The sequence below is a fragment of the Aethalodelphis obliquidens genome, unplaced genomic scaffold (assembly GCF_003676395.1).
Source record: "Aethalodelphis obliquidens isolate GAN/ISIS:26980383/991018 unplaced genomic scaffold, ASM367639v1 scaffold45, whole genome shotgun sequence".
NCBI lineage: Eukaryota > Metazoa > Chordata > Mammalia > Artiodactyla > Delphinidae > Aethalodelphis > Aethalodelphis obliquidens.
The window spans coordinates 7,053,026-7,074,118 of NW_020837989.1; positions in this window are offsets into that span (position 1 = coordinate 7,053,026).

Consider the following 21,093-nt stretch of genomic DNA (forward strand, 5'->3'; position numbering starts at 1 on the left):
TAAGTCCACAGAGCACATTTCGAAGCTCTTTTGTGCCCACCACACTGGTGTGATATTTCAGGCTGGTGTTCCGAGGCACCCCTTCGAGACAGAGAAACAGGTCCAGGAAGTGTGCTCCGTTGCAATGGACCACAGAGCTAGGTCTTCAGATGCCAAGCCTAGAGTTGGTTTACTCCTCTCTTATTTTAAACTATTTTCAAACTGCTAACATAATACAAACTCATTAAAAAAATCATAAAACTCATCTCATAAACTTGTATTCTGGTGTTCTGTTTTCACACCAGAAGGAGGAGAGACTGGCCATTTGAGGAACTCAAGACCAGCACTAGTCTCATAATCTCCGGGAATCTAGGCAGAGACTGATAGCGTAAATTTCGGTAACGGCTCATTCATTCATTCGATGACGTTTACCAGATGCCTGCACTATGCTAGGCATGTCCTATGTTCTCATGAGTAAGCTCGGGCATGGCCCCTGCTGCCCTGGAGCTTTCATTCTGGCTAAGCAGACAATGCACAAGTCAGACCATTTTGGGTAGAAACATGTGCTGTAAGGGAAATAAAGCCAAGAGCTCTGATGGAACATGGCTTCGATGGGTTGTTCCTTTGGGTAGGGAGGGAGATGTGATGTGACATTTTCCCTGAGACTGTAGGATGCAGTCCTTGTGCCTTGGTCAGCCTGGGGCAGATCACCCGTGCAACACACAGCACCCACTATCACGACAGCTCTGCCACCAACATACTCACAGATGAGGAAACTGAGGTTCACGGAGATTGAGTGACTTGACCATGTGATGAGGCAATGAAAAATGGGGGCAACTGGAATCCAGAGCTTTCTCCCCCATATCTGGATGCCTCCCTCTAGGGAGTTTCTCAGTTTTCAAGGGAAAGGCAGCATCAGAGAGAGGCAAGGAGCATGAATCAGCCTGGGGCCCTGGGAGGACAGGGTGGGGCTTCACTGACTGCTGGCTGCAGCCACACTGATCAGCTGAGTTGAGAGGGGCCCTCAGAATCCATAAAGGCAGTGTTTTCACATTCTCCTTCTATCTGTGCTTCTCCTCCCTTTAAGTCAAATCTCTTAAAAACAAACAAAAAACAAACCAAAAGAAAAACTTACCATTTAAAAGAAATTATCTCATTACCTTGGGTGGAAAACCAGTATCATTTACCATAGAGATAAACCTTAAAGATAAATTTTAAAAAATACAATGGAAAAAAATGTCACCCAATCATGAATGTCCCCTGTGCTTGAAGGATGCTCTGTTTCTTGTCAAAAGAAGAAATCTAAGAGACTTTCTCTTTGATAATCAAATGGTCCAGAAGAGAACTGAATTACACTTAATTCAATGTTAATTCATGCCAAGTCTGTAAGTCTCCTAAAATCACCTCCTGCTCTGAAGTGGTGGGTATCTCTCCCTTTGAGCAATTCCTCTTTTCCCTGAAGGGGGTATGGGTCCCTTGGAGATCATCTAGATCCTGGTAACAGAAGCCAGCCTCCCTCCCTCCCTCCCAACATCTGCTGCAGAACTGGACTGAGCCCCATTCAGTCCAATGACCAAACACTGAGCTTGCTTTCCTCATCTGTAAAATCCTGATGATAATGGTCCCTGCCGCATAGGTCATGGTCCCTTCCTCATAGAGGATGATGATGATGATATTCCCAACTTAAATGTGAGGGGCCTGGTCTTTCCCCACTGCCTGGACTGGTCCTTTACCCCTGGTCCTCTCTCATTTGTAAGGTTTCAAGACCACATCCCCTTTGAGAAGAGACTCAGGCAGGTCACAGTTGTTAGGCTGTGCTGGGCTGCCTGGTGTCTGTGTTGGTTTTGGCTTTAAGACAGCAAGGGTAGGGCTTCCCTGGTGGCACAGTGGTTGAGAGTCCGCCTGCCGATACGGACGACGCGGGTTCGTGGCCCAGTCTGGGAAGATCCCGCATGCTGCGGAGCTGCTGGGCCCGTGAGCCATGGCCGCTGAGCCTGCGCGCTCGGAGCCTGTGCTCGGCAACGGGAGAGGCCACGGCAGTGAGAGGTCCGCGTACCGCAAAAAAAAAAAAAAAGACTGCAAGGGTTAAAATATGTCCAACAGGAAGCAGAAATAAGGGCACCCTAAGGAGGTGAAGAGGCTCTGGATAGGGAATCATAAGTCTAGTTTCCAGGACAGGGGTGTGAGCCTGGACAAGTGCCTTCCCCTCCGGGGTCCAGTCTCCTTTCTATATAATGGTAGAGGGGGAGCTGAGTGAGATGGTCTCTTCTTCAGAGACTCTAAGAGATCTCCCCATGTCTCCTTCTGAATAAGCTATCCTAGGGATGAGTAAGGACCTGGGGCCATCGAAGCCTCACAACCCGGTTTCCAGATGGCCACCCAGAGCCAGAGGGACCGAGCAGTCTGCTCCCTGAGCCATAGGCCTGGAGCTCCCTGAGCTGAGCCAGGGCGCCCTCTGGTGGAGCAGGGGAGAAGGGCTCCCAGAACAGTGGGATGCATCTAAACTGACCGCTACAAGCATCCGAGCCATAAGAACCCACAGGAGTCATCAAGCTCAGGCCCCCTCATCTTCCAAACGGGGAAACTGAGGCTTGCAGGAGCTGAAGATACCCCCTCAGGTAGGAATTCCAGATAAAACACAGGACTTCCAGTTAAACTTGAATTTCAGATAAACAACAATTTTTTTTTTTTTTTAGTGTATGTCCCATGTAATGTTTAGAACATGCTTCTATTAGAAAATTATGCATTAGGTATCTGAAATTCAAGTTTAACCAGGTGTACTGTCATTTTCTTTGCTAAATCTGGCAACTCAACCTCCAGTCCACCCACTGAGTTAATGTCTGAGCTGGGACTGCAGCCCAGATATGGGTCAGGTCTTCTTCCCCACAAATACCTGACCAACGTCTTTTGCTAGCAGCTCTGCCCAGCAGTCAGGCGCATGGGAAATATTTGTTGACATTATTCTGGGGGAGAGCAAGTGGAAGGATATCTGAACATGACTTTGATGATCCTAGCAGTGCTTCCAACAGAACAAGGGAGATGGGTCCTCCCCACTCCATGCCCCGCTCCTCCCTACCCCTGGCAACCATCAAAAATCCACGTTTTGGGGCTTCTCTGGTGGCACAGTGGTTGAGAGTCCGCCTGCTGATGCAGGGGACACGGGTTCGTGCCCCGGTCCGGGAAGATCCCACATGCCGCGGAGCGGCTGGGCCCGTGAGCCATGGCCGCTGAGCCTGCGCGTCCGGAGCCTGTGCTCCGCAACGGGAGAGGCCACAGCAGTGAGAGGCCCGCGTACCGCAAAAAAAAAAAAAAAAAAAAATCCACCTTTTTGAGGTTTGGGTCATAGAGTTGCCTGACATCCCTGCCCCAATCTGATTCACAAGGTTAGGGAGGAGACTGGGCATCTGCATTTCTAAAAGTTCCCCAGGTGACCCTGATGCATAGCAAAGATTAAGACCTCCTGAGTTGGCTATAAGGAAGAACAGGCAACTGCTTGATGGGGCAGATTTTAACTGGCATATATCAGTAATTGTCAAACTTCACTATGCATAGGAATCGTGGTGGGTGAGAGAGCAGGAGGGAGGATGGATTGTTAAAAATGCACATTGCCAGCTCTACTTCCAGAGATTTTGAGTGAGTAGACCCAGGCTAGGGCCTTGGAATCTGCACTTCAACAAGCACTCAGTCTTCACCTGTATTTGTAACGTGTTTTATTTCTTAAGAAACAAAAACAGAACTGCAGCAAATATGGACGAATGGTAAAGTTCTTAAAAGCAGATAGTGAGCATATAAATATACGTAATTCTATTTGCTATAACTTAAACATTTCACTAAAAACACTTTCAAAACTTAGGAACGTTTTAGGGGACTGTGATACAGGTGGTCTGAAGACCATAAGAAACCATAAGACCTTGAGAAACATTGGCAAGAGAGTGAACAGAGCCGCCTGCTTCAACACATACTAGGCGTCCCCCCCATCCCCCATGTCTAAGAGCCGGGAGAGTCAGGGGAGTTTCTGGGAGGAGATGGATAGGAGCTGGTCTTGAAAGGTGGGTAAGATTCAGAGAAGTAGAGGGAAGTATCATGGTCAGGAAGCAAGCAGTCTGAGCAGACGGGAAAGTAAGTGCCAGGAGACAGGGTTGTGTCTTGTTTACAGATGGTGTCTAATAAATGACCCCTCCAGCCCTGTCTCCTAGCACACACCCGTCAGCCACTATACTGGAGCCACAATGGCCTCCTTTGTGTTCCTGAAACAACCGAGGTCTGCCCTGCCTCAGGGCCTTTGCACTTGCTGTCCCTGCCATTGGAACTACACTCTTTCCCCAGCTTTTCATTAGTAGGCACATTAAAACACTTTCATTAGTAGCTTTTCATTAGTACTGAAAATATTGCCTCTTCACCACCGTCAGGACTCACTTCAAATGTCACCTCCTCAGAGAGACCTTTCAGGTCTACCCCTCTTACTCCCATTTCCTCTCCTTCATATCAATAATCACAATTTGTAATTATTATCTTGTTTATTAACTTTTGTTACCTGACACCCCTCCCCCAATGAAAATGTAAGGTTCCTGAAAACAGGGACCTGATCTCTTTTGTTCACTGCAGCGCCCCTAACCCTGAGCACATTTCTTGGAACATATTAAGATTTCAGTGAATATTTGTTACGATAATTAATTAATTAATTAATGAGAGGTGGGGCAAGGTCAGAGTAGGAAAAGCCTTGTAACCAAGAAAAAGGGCAGGTGGACACTGGGTCTGAGAAAATGGGAAAAAACTCCTTGACGTTGGTCTTGGCAAAAATTTTTAAGTATGACACTAAAAGTGCAAGCAACCAAAGCAAAAATAAACAAGTGGGACTGCATCAAACTCAAAAGCCTCTGCACAGTGAAAGAAACAATCAACAAAATAAAAAGGCAACTTACAGAATGGGAGAAAATGTTTGCAAACCATCTATCTGATAGAAGGTTAATATCTAAAATATACTGGGAACTCATACAACTCAACAGCAAAAAACCAAACTATCTGATTAAAATATGGGCAGAGAGCTTGAATAGATATTTTCCAAAAAAAGATATTCAAATGACCAACAGGTACATGTAAAGGTGCTGAGCATCATTTATCATCAGGGAAATGCAAATCAAAACCACAACGATGTATCACCTCACGTCTATTACAATGGCTGTCAGTAAAAACACAAGGGTAATGAGTATTGGTGAGGGTTTGGGAAAAGGGAACCCTCCTACACTGTTGGTGGGAATGTAAATTGGTGCAGCCACTATGAAAAACAGTATGGAAGTTCCTCAAAAAACTAAAAATAGAACTTCCACACTATCCAGTAATCCCACTTCTGGGTATATATCTGAAGGAAATGAAAACACTATTTCAAAGAGATATCTCCATCCCCATGCTCATTGCAGCATTATTAACAATAGTCAAGACATGGAAACAGCCTAAATGTTCATGAATGGATGAATGGATAAAGAAAATGTAGAAAAAAAATGATCACATGGAAACTAAACAACATGCTACTGAAAAACCAGTGGGTCAACAATGAAATCAAAAAGGAAATCAGAAAATACCTGAGACAATGAAAACACAGCCTTACAAAATCTAAGGGATGTAGCAAAAGCAGTTCTAAGAGGGAAGTTCATAGCAATATAGGCCTTCCTCAAGAAATAAATCTCAAATAAACAACCTAACCTACCACCTAAAAGAATTTAAAAAGAAGAACAAACAAAACCCAAAGTCAACAGAAAGAAGAAAAAAATAAAGATTAGAGAGGAAATAAAATAGAGATTAAAAAAACAATAGAAAAGATCAACAAAAACAAGAGTGGGTTTTTTGAAAAGATAAACAAAACTGGCAAACCTCTAGTCAGGCTCACCAAGAAGAAAAGAGAGAGGACCCAAATAAACAAAACAAGAAATGAAAGAGAAGAAATACCAATCAATACTGCAGAAATACAGAAAATCATTAAGAGAATACTATGAACAGTTATATGCCAACAAATTTGACAACCTATAAGAAATGGACAAGTTTCTAGAAACATAGAGCCTATGAAAATTGAGTCACAAAGAAACAGATAATTTGAACAAATTAATCACTAGAGGTGAAATAGAATGTGTAATTTTAAAAAAACAAAAAACCAGGCTTCCCTGGTGGCGCAGTGGTTGACAGTCTGCCTGCCAATGCAGGGGACACGGGTTCATGCCCCGGTCCGGAAAGATCCCACATGCCGCAGAGCGGCTGGGCCCGTGAGCCATGGCCACTGAGCCTGCGCATCCAGAGCCTGTGCTCTGCAACGGGAGAGGCCACAACAGTGAGAGGCCTGTGTACCGCAAACAAAACAAAACAAAACAAAACAAAAATAAAAAACAAAAAACCAACAAAAAAACTCCCTGCAAACAAAAGTCCAGGACTGGACAGCTTACTGGGGAATTCTACCAAACATACAAAGAAGAACTTATACCTATCCTTCTCAAACTATTCCAAAAGACTGAAGAGGAGGGAACACTCCCAAATTCATTTTATGAAGCCACCATCACCCTAATACCAAAATCAGAAAAAGACACTACAAAAAAGGAAAATTACAGGCCAATAAGTTTGGTGAATATAGACGTAAAAATCCTCAACGAAATATTAACAAACCAAATCTAACAATACATAAAAAGGATCATACACAATGATCAAGTTGGATTCATTCCCGGGATGCAAGGATGGTTCAACATAACACAAATCGATCAATGTGATACACCATATTAACAAAAGAAAGGACAAAAGCGACATGATCATTTCAATAGATGCAGAAAAAGCATTTGATAAAATTCAACATCCATTCATGATAAAAACGCTCACCAAAGTGGATATAGAGGGAACATATCTCAATATAATAAAAGCCATTTATGACACACCCACAGCCAACTTAATACTCAATGGTGAAAAGCTGAAAGCCTTCCCACTAAATTCAGGAACAAGACAAGAATGCCCACTCTCACCACTTCTATTCAACATAGTATTGGAAATCCTAGCCACAGTGACCAGATAAGAAAAGGAAATAAAATGTATGAGACTGGAAGGGAAGAGGTAAAATTGTCATTATATGCAGATGACATGATACTCTATATAGAAAATCCTAAACACCCCACACAAAAACTATTAGAACTGATAAATGAATTCAGCAAGGGAGCAGGATGCAAGATTAATAAACAGAAATATGTTGCATTTCTTTAGGTTAGCAATGAAATATCAGAAAGTGACCCCCCAAAATCCCATTTAAAATTGTGTCAAAAAAAATACCTAGGAATAAACTTAACAAAGGAGGTGAAAGACATATACCCTGAGAACTATAAAACATTAATAAAGGAAACTGAAGATGATTCAAAGAAATGGAAAGATATCCCATACTCTTGGATGGGAAGAATTAATATTGCTAAAATGGCCATACTACCCAAGCAATCTTCAGATTTAATGTTATCCCTATCAAAATATCCATGACATTTTTCACAGAACTAGAACAAATAATACTAAAATTTATATGGAACCACAAAAGACCCAGAATTGCCAAGGTAATCCTGAGGAAAAAGAACAAAGCTGGAGGCATAACCCTTTCAGACTTCAGACAATACTACAAAGCTACAGTAATCAAAACAGCATGGTATTGGCACAGAAACAGATACATAGATCAATGGAACAGAAGAGAGCCCAAAACTATATCCACACACCCACAGTCAATCCATGACAAAAGAGGCAAGAATATACAATGGAGAAAAGACAGTCTCTTCAGCAAGTGGTGTTGGGAAAGCTGGACAGCTACATGTAAACCAATAATATTAGAATACTCCCTCACACCAAATACCAAAAAAACTCAAAATGGTTTAAAGATCTAAATATAAGACATGGGACTTCCATTGTGGCTCAGTGGTTAAGAATCCACTTGCCAATGCAGGTGACATGGGTTCAACCCCTGGTCCAGGAAGATCCCACATGCCACAGAGCAACTAAGCCCACGTGCCACAACTACTGAGCCTGCACTCTAGAGCCCGTGAGCCGCAACTACTGAGCTCACGTGCCACAACTACTGAAGCCTGCATGTTCTAGGGCCTGTGTGCTGCAACTACTGAGCCCGCGTGTTGCAACTACTGAAGCCTACATGCCTAGAGCCTGTGCTCCGCAACAAGAGAAGCCACCACAATGAGAAGCCCGCACACCACAACGAAGAGTAGCCCCTGCTCGCCGCAACTAGAGAAAGCCCACATGCAGCAACAAAGACCCAATGCAGGCAAAAAAAATAGTAAAATAAATAAATAAATAAATAAATAAAAGACATGACACTGTAAAACTCCTTGAAGAAAACGTAGGCAAAACAGTCTCTGACATAAATTGTAGCAATATTTTCTTAGATCAGTCTTTCAAGGTAAAAGAAATAAAAGCAGAAGTAAACAAATATGAACTAAGCAAACTTAAAAGCTTTTGCACAGCAAAGGAAACTATCAACAAAACAATAAGACAACCTACAGAATGGGGAAAAATATTTGCAAACCATGTGACTGACAAGGGGTTAATATCCAAAATATACAAACAGCTCATACAACTCAATATAGATAAAACAAACAACCTAATCAAAAATTGGGCAGGAGACCTAAATAGACATTTCCCCAAAGAAGACATACAGATGACCAACAGGCACATAAAAAGATGCTCAACATAGCTAATTATTAGAGAAAAAAGTACATCAAAACCACAGTGAGGTATCAGCCCACACCTGTCAGAATAGTTATCATCAAAAAGTCTACAAATAATAAATGCTGGAGAGGGTTTGGAGAAAAGGGAACCCTCCTACACTGTTGGTGGGAATGTAAATTGGTGTGGTCACTATGGAAAATAATATGGAGGTTCCTTAAAAAAAAGCTAAAAACAGAGTTACCATATGATCCAGCAATCCCACTCTTGGACGTATATTCAGAAAAGATAAAAACACTAGTTTGAAAAGATATGTGCACCCCAATGTTCACAGAAGCACATTTACGATAGCTAAGACATGGAAGCAACCTAAATGTCCATCAACAGATGAATGAATAAAGAAGATGTGGTATATATACACAATGGAATACTACTCAGCCATAAAAAAGAATAGAACATTGCCATTTGCAGCAACATGAATGGACCTAGAGAATATCATAATAAGTGAAGTAAGTCAGACAGAGAAAGACAAATATTACATGATATCACTTATATGTGGAATCTAAAAAATAATACAAATTAATCTGTATACAAAACAGAAATAGACTCACAGATATAGAAAACAAATTTATGGTTACCAAAGGGGGTTAGAGGAGGGGAAATAAATTAGGAGTATGAGATTAACAGAAACAAACTACTATACATAAAATAGAGAAGCAACATGGGTTTACTGTATATAGGGAACTATATTCAATATCTTGTAATAAACTATAATGGAAAATAATCTGAAAAAACTATAACCGAACCCCTTTGCTGTACACCTGAAACTAACACAACAGTGTAAATCAACTATACTTCAACAAAAAGAAAAGAAAATGTACACACACACACACACACACACACACACACACAGAGACTGCAATATTATTCAGCCATAAAAGAAGGAAATCCTGCCTTTTGCGACAACATGGGTGGACCCTGAGGGCATTATACTAGGTGAAATAAATCTAACAATCTAATAAAGACAAACGCTGTATGTTCTCACTTCTATCTGGAATCTAAAAAGCTGAACTTACAGAGGGTAGCATGGTGGTTGTCAGGGGCTGGGGGGGTAGGGAAAATGGGGAGATGTTGGTCAACAGGTACATACCCCCAGCTATAAGATGAATAAGTTCTGGAGATCTAATCTACAACCTGGTGAATATAATCAAAACGTGCTATATACTTGAAAGTTGTTAACAGAGGTCTTAAATGTTATCACCACACACAAAAAAGAGGTAATTTTATGAGGGGATGGAGGTGTTAACTAACCTTATTGTGGTAATCATTTTGCAATACGTACGTATATCAAATCATCACATTTACGCCTTAAACTTACATGTTATATATCTCTAATATCTCAATAAAGCTGGAAAAACTTAGAAAATAATAAACAAACAAAATAAAACCTCTGCATTTCATATACCTCTGCTAATTTAGTAACATTTAGTTCTCCATCTGTTAAAAGACCTCTCAGGTCTCTCTGGTTACGGATTTGCCAAGGAATATGGCTACAAATGCACGCAGATACAAGTGGGTGGAAATGGGGACCACACAGGAGCCCCTGGTGACGTGGTTTTATGAGATGGTGAACAACTCTTGGTAAAGTTCTAGACAAAGCAAAGAGCAAGCATCATTGATTTACAGGATGGTTGCAATTCAGTAGACCCTAAAACAGTGCAAAACAGAACAGCAACAAACAAAAACGCGAAAGACTTTGTTAATGTTTGTAAAGTAGAGTGAGTTTCAGGCTCAGACAATTATGAACAGGATTTCTTCATTGGTTCATTCAAAAGCCATGCAGGATGTGAGACAATTCTTCACTGTGCAGTACTGTCTCAAGCCTTGGAGGATGTCTAGGGTCTCTCAGCCCCTGCCCGTTAAATGCCAGCTGCCCCCCAACACCGCCACATCCCCAAACAACTCCACACATCTCCAAAGGACACCCAAGGGGCGGTACAACCACCCTTGAGAACCTCTTTCTTGGAAGCTTCCTGAGCACTTCCTGAGAGGCCAGCAGGGGGAAACCTGACACAACAAATGGGAACTCCCAGGCTTGAGCGCCCCAACTCTGGAGCTATGCCAGGAGCAGCCTGGCCTGTCTGCCCCTAGGACACTGAGAGATCACCTGCTCCACCACACTCCCTGACACACACACACACACACACACACACACACACACACACACACACACACCATGTTACAGGTGGGGAAGCTGAGTCTCAGGGAGGAAAAGGGAAAGTGACCGGCTCCATATCTACTCTTAGTGGCACAGCCAGGAAAGGAATTCCAGAAGCAGAATCCCAAAGCCCTACAATGTCATCATTCCTGTGCCTGTAAGTATCATGAAGTATCCTGGACATAATAAAAACCTACCCAACAGCAAACTCCAAACTGTGCAGAAGGACATAAAATGTAAATAAAAGGTCTTCTCCTCAGCTCCCATTTCATTTCCTCAGCTGTTAATATTCTTTATACATCTTTTTGGAAATATCATAATAACACACAAGAATATATGTGTGTACATACATATGTATATATGCTTTTTGTTGCACAACTTGGATTATACCATATGCTTTATTGTGTGCTTTATTTTTCATTTAAAATATCACCAGTAATCTTCCCATAGCAATGATGTATATTTGCCTCCTTCCTCCTCCGAGTGCCTGCACAGTATTCCATAAAACGAATGCCCCACAGGTTAATGCTGCACCTACCGATACCCATGCCCTGTGCTGTCTCTGGGGTTCTTGCACTGACAAAATGTGCACTACAGTGAACCTCGTCCATACAGCTCTGTGCACACATGCAAGCATTTCTGTAGGATGGATTCATAGAGTGGAATTTCTGGCTCCAAGAATATATGTGTGTTTAAAACATTGACAGATGTTGCCAACATGCCCTTGAAAATGCATCTATTCCAATTCCTCCTCTGGCATAGAAGGCCACCTCCTCTGCTGGCCAACAAGGGGAAGTACTCAACTTTGGGGTCTCAGTCTTTTCATCCATGGGATAAAGGCTGGACTGGATGATACCCACGGTCCCTTGCAGCCCTAACTTTCTAAATTTGTGATTTTTTTTTTTTCCTCCAAGATGTCCAGCTTGGGGAGTGGGACTGAGCCTGGAACTTTAGTAGGACTCTGCTCCTCTCCACTCCCCTCCCCTCCCTCCCTCCCTCCAGTCCCAGGAGAGTGGAAAACGCAAGAGGCTGCCAGGTAGCAGACCCAGTCCCTGAATTGCTGTGGGAAGGAACCCTGTAAGTCTCTCCGCGCCTGCTTGTCCATTTCTCCACCTGGTTCAGCAACTTCTGCATTCCCTCCCAGGGCTCCCATGCGGGTCTCTTGAGATAACATCTTATGAAGTCCTGTGCCAAAAGCATGCCTTTTTCTGCCCCTGGAAGGAATTATTTTCACTTGTTCTGAAGAAGAGTCTCTGCATGTACTTGTAACTCCTGCCAAGAAACCTGAGAGGCCCCGAATTCCTCAGCGCCTGGATCCCAGAATCGCCTAATCTGCCGGCTGCTCCCTTCCAAGGGGCACTGAGATGATGGAGTTACGAGCTGCCTAAAGGCTTAGAGAGTGTCAGCCTGAAGGGAGGAGAGAGTGAGGGAGCGTCTGCCGCCACTTGGTTCGACCTCTCAGATGAAAGAGTTTGGGAGGAGGGAGTGTTTATGGGGATCAGTGCAGACACCCTAGAGGGGCCAGCGTTCCCCTTGGGCTTCTCAAAGATGACAGAGGCTTGACATCATCAAAGCCCCTGAGGAAGACTTTCTACCCCTAAGTCACTTAGCATCAGGGTCCTAAGAGCCTCAAGGCTCATGTGGATTGAGCTGCTCACGCGGTCAGGACTGCTTAACCTTGCACAACTCCAGGGGGCTCTGTATACATTGACTGCACAGTGAATGGTGCCCTGGAGAGGTACAAAGTGGCGCTAATGACAGCACTATAGCAGCCAGCGTGACTTTTTTAATGTTAAAAGAACTCTAATGATCTCGTTATACTCGAAACAAAATCCATAAATCTCTCTGCTCCATCCAGCCCCATTTTCCTCTCCAACCTCATGTCCTGCCATCACCCTGGCTCCCTAAGTTCCAAGTACATTGGCCGTCTTTCTGATCCCTGGTGGCCCAGTGGCCCACTTAGTTCCTGCCTCAGGGCCTTTGCACAAGCTGCCTCTAGACCTTCCCAAGTTTGGCTGCTTCTTGTTAATGCATGTTTACTTTGCTTTCGGAAATAGGCTCTTTCTATTCACTCCCATTTTACATTCAAAGTTCTATCCACAAGGAGCCACAAGTATCCATTCTCAATCCGCTTTTCCTTTTCCCTACCATATTATTTCCCTACCACTTATCTCACTCATGCTTATATTCAGAGAGCCAAGACAATGCCTGACACCTTATAGCTGCTCAGAATTATCTGTTGAACTGTTGACCTACAATAAATAGACTGCTGGATAGCTCTCCAGCAAAGATGAATTTATTTGGGATCAGCAAAGAATTGCAGTTTGGGAACTGCAACCATGGTGAGCTATGTGCAAGTCCCTGCACAGCTAGGAGAGAAGAACTCTTTTACAGAGGGGAAAAGGCAGGTGGAAGGGTTGTAGTTAAACAAGAGACCATGGCTTTTCAGTGGCTGAGTCCGTGCTAGCAAAGAAGAGGAGTCTTTCTTCTTCCTGCTGGGCTCTGCAGTGGTGCTGGGTGTGAAAGCTCCCTCTTCAGGCCTCCAAATTCTATTTAATTGAGGTTTCTGTTTATTAATTTTTTACAGAACAAGCACTGAATTGAATCAGGGCAGTGACGGCACTTTGGAAGCTGTAAAGTGCTACACCTTGGTGAAAACCATCTCAAGTAGCAGAAAAGCAATGAGTGTTAGAGAAAACTTACCGTCTCCTAGTTTCATGAGCAGTTCTTAAAAAGCAGAGAACTTTTTTTGGTGTGGGGGGTCAGCCCATCATTTTCTCCCCCCAGCCAGCGCCCCGCTTACACAGGCTGGTAAATGGTGGGGCTGGTGGTAATCCTTCCATCCAACCCCTTTGCCATAATGATGGGAAAACTGAGGCTCTCCCCAAGGGGCAGAAGGTACCAACGTTGATAGCTGAGCTGAGACTAGGGACTCAGGTCCCCTTCTTGCTGGGCCAGAGCACCCCAGTGTCCATTGCATAGACAAAGAACAGAGGGGGAAGTATACTTGACGGGCAGCCTGATCTGCCCTGAGAAACCTGTCACAGTGCCTGGGTATTATGTCTCCAGAAGATTCCTATTAAAACAGAAACACTTTTTCAAAATTTCATCTCTTAGAAGAGATTTGTTTCGGAGATAAGCCATGTGAAAAAGCAAAGAATGAGACCCTGAGGGGGGAGGAAATACCAAAGGTGGTGGTCGTGGTGTCTGTTATAAAGGGGAGCTTGGGGTCTAGACTTGGGCAGGAGAGTGGAAGAGAGGTGTGGCACCCATGCCTACCTCTGCCAATCTCATTTTGCCTCAGGCTGGCCTCAAACATGAACCACAGAGAACTGTTCAAATGCCAACAAACAAACACAAGCAGGAAACAAAGAGGTGTTTGTACTGGGGATAACCAGTCCCACGGGTGGTTTGGGTGTAGCGGAAAGCAAGCTTTGGATTTTGGAACAGATGGCGTTTAGAAAGCTGAGGAGGAGAGAGGGTCATCCCCTACGGCCCTGTGCCACCCTGCCCGGCACCCCTGTGGTGAGGGAAGAGTCTGCATCAGAGGCACCTCCTGGGGGGCTGGACCACACAATCAGAGCCCCTCTTCATTCCTGCCCTCCTGGAGGGTGGGGTGGGGAGGAGGCAGGGGGCTGTCTATAACTGCTTGGACAGCTGGAATAGGCAGAAAACAAGCAAGTTCAGCAACACTTTGATATTCTAGCTAAAAAGCTCAGAACTGTACACACCCGGCTCCCTGCAGCCAACAACTAGGAACACCTATAAGAAACTCAATGGAACAAATAATATCACCCGTGGAAGTGGACCTGAGCATCCCCTGGTTTGTTCCATTCATCCTCTGCTCCTCCAGGGAGGGAAATGAAGCCAGGACCTGCTGCCAGACCTCAGTTTGAAGGCTGCTGAGTGGGCCTCCAAAGTGCATAGAGTTTTTCCTTCTTCCCTCCTTATTCAAAAGCTATCACTTCTTAGGGGCTTCTCCAGTGGCGCAGTGGTTAGGAGTCCACCTGCCAATGCAGGGGACACAGATTCGAGTCCTGGTCCAGGAAGATCCCACATGCCGCGGAGCGGCTGGGCCCGTGCGCCGCAGCTGCTGGGCCTGAGCTCTAGAGCCCGCGAGCCACAACTACTGAAACCTGTACACATAGAGCCCGTGCTCTGCAACAAGAGAAGCCACCGCAATGAGAAGCCCGCGCACCGCAACGAGAAGTAGCCCCCGCTAACCGCAACTGGAGGGGGCCTGCGTGCAGCAGCGAAGACCCAACGCAGCCAAAAATAAAATAAATAAATTTATATATTAAAAAAAGCTATCACTTCTTTAAGCCTCAGTTAAAGTCCTTTCCAGCCCATAGCGGCTCTCTTCCCCCTGAGCGCCAATGGCTGTTTTCTTCACCTGGCACCTTGCACAGGCAGCCTCGCGTCACCACTGCCTATCAATGCCTTACGTCTCTCCCCAGTTCATCATCAAGCTCCTTTGCAGGCACAGTGCTGAGCACATAGTAGGAGACCCTGATAAAAGCCTGGAGCTGGATGGAACCTGAGTCACCGTGATTGTACACTCCCTCCATATTACAGATGGAGAAACTGAGACCCAGAGTGGGCAAGGGGCTTGCATGACAGACAGCTGGGGAGGGCTGGGGTATTTGCTGAACTGAGAAACAAGGATAATGGTGGTCCTGGCGGTGTGTCCGCATTGGCAGGCATGGAAGGCAGCATTTCAACTGATGAATCTGAGATGTCCTTCAACTTTTGGATAGCTGCATTTTAAGAAATCAAATCCTATTTTAGCTCTTTGGGGGCATTGTGGTTGAAGAAATTATACAGGGTATTGTTCCTTAAAAGTCAATGATCAGTCAAGATTCTCTAGCTGTGAGCAACAGAAACTGACTCTAGCTAATTTAGGAGAAAGGAAATTTACTGAAAGGATGTGGGAATACTTGAAGAATAGAAGGAAGAACTGAGACACCAGGATAGGAAAGGGCTGGGAACTGGGCAGCTTTGGGGATCCAGGTAGGAAGAACCTGCAACAGAGACACCACAAGTGACCACAGGTTTGATCAGTTTCAACACCTTGTCCTTGCTTCAAGATAGGAAGGCCAGATAGAAAGGTCCAGCTTGGGCCATGTGCCCACCTCTTGGCCCGAGCTGGGCAGGTTACCTTGACCAACAAGATCACACACAGGCAACTGGAAGTGTGGGTGCAGGAGGCAAGGAACACTGCTACACCTGCTTGCCACATTTTAGCGTATTAGTTTAGAACAGGAGTCAGCAAACTGCAGCCCACTGCCTGTTTTTGTAAATAAAGTTTTACTGACACACAGCCACGCTTGTACGTGTTATCCATGGCTGCTTTCCTGATACGGCAGCAGAGTTGAGGAGTTGAGACAGAGATCCTGTGGCCCAGAGTCTAAAGTATTTACTACCTGCCCTTTCACAGCAAAAGTCTGTCAACCCCTGGTTTAGAATCCTGTGCCACCTCCATCAGTTCCCCAAGGCCTGACTTTGAGCAAGACCGTTATTCACCAGCCTCAGTTTGCTCATTTGTTAATGATGAATTTGAGCTGTGCCTTCCTTCACGTGTCTTTCCAGAAGACTTAATTCAGCCCCGTTGTTCTATAATTAAGCTGGTACAAGTAATTTTTTAAAAACAGTCTTTGTTTCACGCCCATTAGGGCGGCTATTACTGAAAAAAGCAAAACAAGACAGGAAATAATAAGTGTTGGCGACAATGTGGAGAAATTGGAACCCTTGTGCACTGTTGGTAGAAATGTAAAATAGTGCGGACACTGTGGAAAGCAGTATGGTGGTTCCACAAAAAATTAAAATTACCATATGATCCAGCAATTCCAACTCTGGGTATATACCGCAAACAATTGAGAGCAAGGTCTCAAAGAGACATCTGTACAACCATATACGTAGCAGCACTATTCATAATGGCCAAAAGGTGGAAGCAACCCAAATGTCCATCTGCGGATGAATGGATGAAGAGAATGTGGTATATACCACAAGGGAATATTATTCAGCCAGAAAGGAGGGAATTCTGATACACACAACAACATGGACAAACCTTGAAGACATTATGCTAAGTGAAACAGGCCAGTCACAAAAAGACAAATGCTGTATGATTCTATTTATATGAGATACTTAGAGAAGTCAAATTGATAGATAAAGTAGAATGGTGGTTGCCAGGGGCCTGGGGTGGAGGTGGACAAAGGGGAGTTGTTGAATGGGCATAGAAGGTCCATTCTGTAAAATGAAGAAGTTCTGGAGATTAGCTGCACAATGAGGTAGATTAGCACCACTGAACTATACTCTCAAAAGTGGTCAAAACGGTAAATTTAATGTTATGTATATTTTACCACAATTAAAAAAATTTTTTGAGGAAGTCTTTAAAGCTCTTATGTGATGTAGCAAATCATGGACATTCCCCGAGGGCAGGGATTTTAGTCTGTTCTGTGCACTGCTGTACCCTTCACGCCAGAGCTGCACCTGGCATGGAGCAGCGGCTGGGTACATATTTACAGAGAGAGAGGGACTCCCAGCCACTTTGCCATGGTGTTTTAGCCACAACCCCTTTAAGGGTGAGGGTGACACTGCAATTGCTGTTTGAAGGTCAAGCCAAACCCCAGAGGGTCCTTGTGGGACTTGCCCTTTCCCCTGCTTCCTGCCACCAGCTGAACTGGCACAGCTGGCGCCAGGGCAAGGCAGCAACCTAGCGTGGGCTGTGACAACCCAGAATCTATCCTGCACCAGACCTCACTAGCATTCTTACGGGTGACTTAAATAAACAGCCATGTCTCAGAGCACTCTTAAGTTAATCTGCTCTATCACACATGAATATGTCAAACAATATCTGAAGCTAGGATGAAACCAATAACTCTGTCCAAGAGGCACAGTATGCCTCATTTCTGTTACAGTAAACCTGTTTTGGCCGTGTTGGGTAGGAAACCTCTTCTCTGACTCCAGAAGGCGGAGAGCTGTGACTGGCCTTTATCCTTTCTTCTTCATTCTTACACAATAGTGGGAGCTCCTCAAATGACAGTATTTTAGAGAAAGAAGAGCTGTTATTATAAGTTTTTAAAATAAATTTATTTATTTATATTTTTTGGCTGCGTTGGGTCTTCGTTGCTGCACACTGGCCTTCTCTGCTTGCGGTGAGTGGGGGCTACTCTTCGTTGTGGTGCAAGGGCTTCTTATTGCGGTGGCTTCTCTTGTTGAGGAGCACGGGCTCTAGGTGTGCGGGTTTCAGTAGTTGTGACTCGTGGGCTCAGTAGTTGCGGCTCGTGGGCTCTAGAGCACAGGCTCAGTAGTTGTGGCACACGGGCTTACTTGCTCTGTGGCATGTGGGATCTTCCCGGACCAGGGCTCGAACCCATGTCCCCTGCATTGGCAGGCAGATTCTTAACCATTGCACCACCAGGGAAGTCCCTATAACTTTCATTATGCAAAATTTCAAACAGATACAAAGGTATACAATATGGCATAATAAACCCCTGAGACACATCCCCTAGCTTCAGCAATTCACATCCAATTTTGTTTCATCTCGATTCACCCATTCCCTCTCCTATCTCTTTTATACTTTATGTAAACGTTTATTGAAGCAAGATATATATCCAGAAAAGTGCCCACATTATAAATGTACAACTCAATGGATTTTCACAAATTGTACACATCCGTGTAACCGGTGCCCAGTTCAAGAAGCAGAACATGGCCAGCCTCCAGAAGCCCCTTCACGTTGCCTGGAATGACACTGAATTCTGGTCCAATATTTTCATTTCATAAAGGAGAAAATTAAGGCCCAACACGGAAAATGGCTGTCCCAAAGTGACAAAGTTCAAGGCGCTGCTACTAGTTTATAGTCTTGGAGATGCAATGACTCCCACACAGAACATATCCCTCTGGGCTGCAGGCACAAGCACGTATGGAACACAACACGCTGGGTACCTAATGCCCTCTGCCTGAGGATGCTCAACTCAGGGCATGGTCCGCACCTGCCCTTTGCGGGGCTGATTTCTATATCCTGGCCATTCCCAGGGTTTCATACAGAACTCTCCCCTGACCACATGCTCCCAAGAAGCTCTTAACAAGATTGTGCCAGAAGGACCCTCAGAGAACCAATCATCATATGGTTTGCTTAAAAAAGAAAAAACCCATGAAACCTTATTTTTAAAATTCTCTAAATTAGTGGGTGGTTATTATTTTTAAAATTCTAAAAATAGAGAAATATACCAAGCCAACGTAGAATATTCCCTTGCCTGGATTGTAAATTAGTCAGGAGTACAGGTGGCTGTGTGGCCAATAGGTTTTACATGTGTGTGATTTTTTTAACTGCTAGAGGAGAGAGCTGCCTCTTTTTCTTCCTTCCTCCTTGGCTTTCTCTCAAAGTCACTGTTTGTTGTTTTTGTTTTTTAAAGAAGATGTTGGGGGTAGGAGTTTATTTATTTATTTTTGCTGTGTTGGGTCTTCGTTTCTGTGTGAGGCCTTTCTCCAGTTGTGGCAAGCAGGGGCCACTCTTCATTGTGGTGCACGGGCCTCTCACTATCGCGGCCTCTCCTGTTGCGGAGCACAGGCTCCAGACGCGCAGGCTCAGTAGTTGTGGCTCACGGACCTAGTTGCTCCGCGGCGTGTGGGATCCTCCCAGACCAGGGCTCGAACCCATGTCCCCTGCATTGGCAGGCAGATTCTCAACCACTGCGCCACCAGGGAAGCCCCTCAAAGTCACTGTTTTGCTGCCAAAAGCTGGATGAGGAGGAGATGGGAAGGGTAGAGTGATTGCCACTGGCTATGTACCACAAAAGCCCAGCTTCTCGTTCACTTCTGGTGTCATGCCTTTGTGTGTGATAGAAACACAGAGCAAGAAGGGTATTCTCAGCACTAAGGTCTCTGTAAACAGGACCATGTACTAGAAAACACAGAAGGTTGGAGTGAGATGCAGCCTTAGTGTCAACCATGATGATGGGGAGACCAGAGCAGCTGTGCGGTCTCCTGGGCTCTCTCACCAGAGCTTGGATTAACTCCAAGTCTCCTGGCCACCAGTGCAGTGCTCTTTGAACTTTTCCACTTGAGTTCCCAGGACAATCTCAATTTTTCTACTCTGTTTTATTTGCTCCCCAAACATGTATTTGTACTTGTAGTACTATGGGTGTCAATTGTGGGTTTGTGAAACAAGCAGGAACTCAGAGAGCCTGCCCCTTTGAAGAGCTGAGCTGGCTGGGAATTTTTTAAGGTAGGCATGTGTAGCCATCAGAACCAATTAGGTTGAAAGTGACAGAAACTGAGATTAAATGAGTTTAAGTAGAAAGATAAGTTATTGGTTCATGCAACACGTAAGTTGAGACTTCAAACATGGCTGGATCCAGGGCTCTCTTCTCTCCATCTCTCAGCTCTGCTCTCTCTGCCTGTTGGCTTCTCTCTTTTGATGCTGAGCTTCCTCTACATGAATGGATGTGTGAGCTGAATAACAGGCCCCAAAGATGTCTGTGTCCTAATACCCGACTTGTGAATATGTTACCTTATGTGGTAAAAAGCAATGTGTGATTAAGTTAAGGATCTTGTGATGGGGAGAGCATCATGGATTATCCAGGTGAGCCCAGTGTAATCACAAGGGTCAGAGTAGAAGGAGATGTGATGGCAGCAGAGGTGAGAGAGAGAGAGAGAGAGACAGAGACAGAGAGAGAGAGGGAGAGAGAGAGAGAGAGAGAGAGAGAGAGGGAGAGAGAGAGAGAGAGAGAGAGAGAGAGAGCTTTGAAGATGATGACTTGCTGGACTTGAAGACACAGGAAGGAGTCATAAACCTAGGAATGGAGATGGCCGCCAGAGCCTACAAAACATCAAGGAGTCTTGCTGACAGCTTGATTTTAGGACTTCTGAGCTCCAGAACTATAAGATAATAAATTTCAAAAAATATATATTTATTTATTTATTTGGCTTCACCGGGTCTTAGTTGTGGCACATGGGATCTTTAGTTATGGCACGTGGGATCTAGTTCTCTGACCAGGGTTCAAACCCGGGCCCCCCACATTGGGAGTGTGGAGTCTTAGCCACTGGACCACCGGGAAAGTCCTATAAGACAATAAACTTATGTTCTTTTGAGCCCCTAAGTTTGTGGTAATTTGTTACCACAGTAATAGGAAGCTGACACAATGGGCTTACTTCCCCAGGTTTTTATCTTCTCACATATGGATCCAGTAGTCAGTCCATGGGGGCGGGGAAGTTTC